Below are 6,263 nucleotides of genomic sequence, written 5' to 3'. Positions count from 1 at the left end.
AACATCTTCATCATCATCATGCACCTCTTCTTCATTGTCCTTATCCACCTCTTGTCCGGATTCTGATTCGTCTTCATATTCTGACTCTTCCTCTTCTTCTTCCTCCTCACTTACTTGAATTGAATGATCATTTAATACAGACGGGTCGAGATGGACGGGTGGGACATCATCTCTACACAAGGGGAGCAACTCGAGTGCACCAAGGTCAACAAACAAGTTAATACCCTCTTCATCTTCCTGGTATGCCTCTACAATCGGAGTGTCATGATCTTCATTTCCACTATTCTCATAATCTGCACTCATTCCTGCTTCATATATATTTCGAGAGATAAATTTTTGTACGACTCGCCAAGTTATCTCTCAACTATCTTCATCAGAACTTTTCATTGGATCAATCAAGTAATAGACTTGGGTAGCTTGACAAGCCAATACAAACGGATCATCTTCGTACCATTTAAATGCAGTATTGACACTCGTAAAGTGATTATCCCAATGTATCGAAACCCGACCACCACCTAGATCCCACCAATCACATTTAAAGACATATATTACAGACCCACCCAGATATTTCAATCTGATAATATCACGTATGACAGACCAACACACCATAGTTTTGAGTCTTTCTATTACGTTCACGGTCCAGAGTATGGAATCTATAACCTCGAACCGTGCATGCAGTGTATCGAAGTGCTCTATTTGAGGGACCACGGGCCAATGCATACAATTCAGAAGAAATTGATCTGGGATCACGAGCACATTGTTCCAAAATCTAAAAATTGAAATAGTATATATTTATTATTTCATTATCCAGAATTAAAAATTTCAAAATATAACATATATTTAATTTTAGTTCATACACGTTCTTCAAACCATCCGGGAAATTCTTCCTCGTGTCTTGCCTCTATATTTTCTACATCTTCAGTCCTAAGTTTTTCCATGTGCTTACTTTTATAACATGTTGCAAAAGAAGTATATTTTGAGCACAACAATTATAGTTAATTTTAAGAAAACTATAATTATTCGAAGCATGGAATGACATATCTGAGATAATCATCAATCTCCCGGTAATTATTTAGCACATACCACCGAACTTTACCCAACTCTCCGTCAATTAAATCGTAACCTGTTTGTGCACCCAAGGGTTGTACATTCTGGGAAAACACTGATAGCTCAAGAGGAGGCGGAGCAGCAAGATCAGCATTTCGCTCTTGACGATTAAATCTTGTCTCAACACCACGAAGATATAGAGAGCAAAATCGTGTATATAGGCCTCTGCTATTGAACCCTCAGCTTTGGCTTTATTCCCAACAGTGCGCTTTAGTCGACCCAAATATCTTTCAACTGGATACATCCAACAGAACTGCATTGGTCCACCCAAAAGTACATCTCTCGGTAAATGTATTGCTAAATGGACAATGACATCAAAAAATGATGGTGGAAAGATCTGCTCGAATTTACATAGTATAGTAGCAATGTCTTCTTCCAATTTTGACAACACATCTCGATTTACTACCCGAGCGCACAAATCCTTAAAAAACATACAAAGTTCAGATATGGCGACACGTACATTAGATGTCATCTTCCCACGAATTCCCACAAGTAATAACTTCTGCAAAAATACGTGACAGTCATGACTTTTCAATCCACTGATTTTCCAATCATCAGGACTCACACATCTACCAATATTTGAAACATAACCATCTGGCAGAAATCCATCCTCTCCTCCCTGGTCATCGTAAAACATGCATGTGGCATGACCACCCTATTGCCTTCCACCCGCAAATGTAGATTATGTTTAATTCCCATTCTCTCAAGATCTTTTCTCGTCTTGATCGTGTCTTTTGTCTTTTTGTTAATACTCATTAATGTACCCAGTATATTATCACAAATATTTTTCTCTATATGCATTACATCCAACCTATGTCGCAACATGCAGGACGACCAATACGACAAGTAAAAAAAAATACTACGCTTTGTCCAATTCAATTCTGTTGCGCCTCGTTTTCTCTTGTTCTTTCCTCGACCTTTGCCAAAATTGTTCAGTTTAACATGTTGCAGTTGTTCCACTATCTCTTCCCCAGACAACTCTTTTGGTGCAATTCTATCCTCTACTCTCCCATCAAACTTAGCACATTCTCTTCTCCATGCATGATTTGCTGGTAGATAACGTCGATGACCCATGAAACACAACTTCTGAGAATATTTTAGCCACTCACGAGCAGTTTCTTTATTATACGTCGGACACGCTAACTTCCCTTTCGTACTCCAGCCGAAAAAATTCCCATATACCAGGAAATCATTTATGGTCCACATTACCGCAACATGCATCTGAAAAGATGTCGACATGGATGCATCATAAGTTCTAACACATGTTTCCCATAACTCTTTCAGTTCTTCAATCAACGGCTGCATGAATACGTCAATGTCATTCCCAGGTGATCTCGGGCCAGGGATGAGTAAAGTTAACAAAAATTTTGGGGCCTTCATGCACCACCATGGTGGAAGATTGTACGGAATCAATACTACAGGCCAAGTACTATAACTTGTACTCATATTCCCAAAAGGGTTGAATCCATCTGTTGTGAGTCCCAGGCGCACGTTCCGAGCTTCTATCCCAAACTCTAGATATTGATTATCGAAAGACTGACAAGCAAGTGAATCAGCTGGGTGCCTCATATATGCGTCATTCTTAACTCTTTTCTCCTCGTGCCACTTCATATCATGAGCTGTTTTCTTACACATATATAGTCTTTGCAACCTAGGTTTCAAGGGAAAATACCGCAACACCTTAACCGGCACGTTTTTCTTACCCTTCCACCTCGACTCTCCGCATACAGGACATGCTTGTTTCTCCTCGTTTTCTTTCCAGAACAAAACACAATCATTATTGCATACATGTATGGACTTGTACTCAAATCCTAATCCCTTTCTCAACTGTTTCGCTTCATAAAAGTTCTTAGGCAATGCAGACCCTTCGGGAAGCACCTCATTAAATAAGTCCAATACCATGTTTATTGCTTTCGTCGACATCTCGCACAATGACTTAATGTGAAGCAACCGAACAATAAACGACATTTTGGAATGTTTTGTACAGCCTGGATAAAGCTCGCGCTTTGCATCTTCCCACATTCAAGCGAAATTATCACAATCAGTCCCTCCGCCACTTGAGGCATTGTCGTCAACCTCATCCATAAACATCCCCGCTCCAATGTCACCCAACATCTCCTCCATCTCATCCTGCTCATAATCATCATCCATGTGCCGCAAATAATTGTGATGATCGACCAATACATCTGCTGACTGTTCATACGGCTCACCATGCAGTACCCATCGGGTATACCCCAGATCCATACCATTCACAAATATATGACTTTCTACTTCATCCAACCCTATCACACACAAATTTTTACACCCTTGACATGGACACTTAATGTAACCACGACTATCAGCAGAGGCCCGTGCAAAATCAATGAAGGTTCTTACTCCACGCGCATAGGGTATGTAATCCTTTCCAAGTCTATCACCCAAACGCATCCAAGTTTTGTCCATTTCTAAAAGCATCTATCTATTAATAACACGTACATAGAAAATTCACATGCATGTCATGCTCCAATACGAAGTTGCTTTTTTGATAAAGTAGTTGGTCCTATCCCATTCGAGATTATATTATCCATATTGCACAAATCTCTTCACTCTACTACTTTCCACGTAAGTAGAAATTTCGGCAGCACCTCCCCATAGTTCTCCAAGTATACATGTTCAAATAGAGAGATTGTGACCCTACGAATAGTATACCAGAAGAACAGTAGAGGAAGACACCGAAACTTCATATTAAACGTGGAAAGTAGGAGTAACAAAAATGTGCAATACAGATAATATAATCTCAAATTGTCCACACTGGACAATTCAGGAATTAGTGGACACATAAATGTACACTAATTTCCAAACGGGTCTAAGGTTATTTATGCAATGTCACACGCATCTATAAAAAAACACTACAAACAATATCTTCATGCTTTGTATCTAGATTGTCAAAACAAATAGTATTGCATGTTATATTGTTAAACTAGAAAGAGATGGAAGAATATATTCACAAGTTTCGTATCATAAGTAGATGCGAGGGAGAATGATCTTGAAGAAATGTTTATATTTTAGTCTAATTGCTTAACTGTCATAGACTCTCCAGTCCTGACAACTCTCAATTAATAATTGTCAAGACCGGAAGAGAGTAGTCAAGGCCAGAGCGACTATAACAGTCAAGCAAATTGATAGACATTTCTTAAAGATCATTCTGCCTCGTTGTTATTATATAATTGTTATTATAATTGTTATATATAATTTTAAAGGTTATTATATAATTATAATTATTATCATTCCACAATTATAATCTTAATTGTTATACTTAATTGAGTGAGTTATTTATTTATATAGACAATAAGTATATAATATTTATATAAGCATTTATTTGATTCTTATTTACTTACTCTTTAGTTTATAATAAATAAGTATATTTATTCCAACTCTACTTGCTTGGTAGGTACAAGACTTTTTTATTGAAGAGTATTTTAAAGGTTATAATATAATTTTAATTATTATCATTCTTAAAGTATAATTTTAATTGTTATACTTAATTTCAAATGTTATAATATAATATTAATTATTATAATTCTTAAAGAGTTATTTTAATTGTTATACTTAATTCCAAATGTTATTATAACATTTTAATTATTATCATTCTTAAAGTATCATTTTAATTGTTATACTTAATTTCAAATGTTATAATATAATATTAATTATTATAATTCTTAAAGAGTTATTTTAATTGTTATACATAATTCCAAATGTTATTTTAACATTTTAATTATTATCATTCATAAAGTATCATTTTAATTGTTATACTTAATTTCAAATGTTATTATATAATTTTAATTGAGTGAGTTATTTATATTTAATAAGTAATTATTAATTGTAGTTATTGTATGTATATATATATATATTATATATATAGTTAAGTTATATACTTTTTTTTTCTTTTTTTTAAAAGCAAGTTTTATACTATAGTTATAATTAGAATAATAATCATATTCTAACTAAATTAGTATGAATATATTATATATACTTATTAAATGTTAGATATTAAATCTCATATTAAATGTATATTAAATGTTTTTAATCTTTACTTAAATTAAAATCCTAAATTTATAATTTTCTTGTCAAAGAACAAATTTAAAAAACACAAAAAAAAATTATTATATAAAAAATTCACATAAATACGAAAAACTAAACACAATATATTTCTAACCATATAAACATATATTCACACAAAATTCACAAATAATAATCATAATTATTTCAAGAGTAAGCATAAAATGATAACAATATGTATAAACATATTCCTAAACTTGAGTAAGCAATAACCATGTATTAACAAAACCTAAAGACAACATATTTCTAAACATGTTAACATATTCAAACAAAATTCACAAATAATAATCACAATACTTCAAATCCATATCACAACATATTCACAATAACTCACAAACTATTCACAAACTATACAAACAATAATCATAATATTTCAAATCTATATCACAACATATTCACAATAACTCACAAACTATACAAACAATAATCACAATATTTCAAATCCATATCACAACATATTCATAATAACTCACAAACTATACAAACAATAATCACAATATTTCAAAAGTAATCATAAAATGTATAATCATATTGCTAAAGTTTAGAAATATACCTAGCACTCACAATATCCTCTTACAAATCCAGAGCTTCCAACTTGCCAAAACAACCAATCCTTCAAAAAAATACAACACTAATTTATTATTTTGTATTATATAACAAAAACACAATACAAATATCATAAAATTAAAAAAAAAAAAAAACTCAATATTTTTTTCCTACCAAAACTCAACGAGACTCTCACTCTAACTCTTGCTCTTCCTATTTCACGTCCCTCTCTCACTCAACTCTCTCTCTCTCAACCCCCTCTCTCTCTCCTGCAGAAGACTCTCTCTCAACTCTTTCTCTGTGTTGCGCACGGGAGAAGCATAAATGAGCCGCTTCCTCCCGTGCGTGAATTCATTAAGTCTAAAATTATTAGACCAGACGTTCGAACGTTATATTATCCCACCCAATTTTAATATGATGTTTGAACGTAAGAAAATAGGATAATTTTTCTGCGATTAATGTTCGGACGTTTTATATAAACGTTCAAACGTACTCTTCGTATGATAGGGCAT

The sequence above is a fragment of the Juglans microcarpa x Juglans regia genome, chromosome 3D (assembly GCF_004785595.1).
Source record: "Juglans microcarpa x Juglans regia isolate MS1-56 chromosome 3D, Jm3101_v1.0, whole genome shotgun sequence".
NCBI classification, from domain to species: Eukaryota; Viridiplantae; Streptophyta; class Magnoliopsida; order Fagales; family Juglandaceae; genus Juglans; species Juglans microcarpa x Juglans regia.
Note: the sequence above shows the minus strand (reverse complement) of the source record.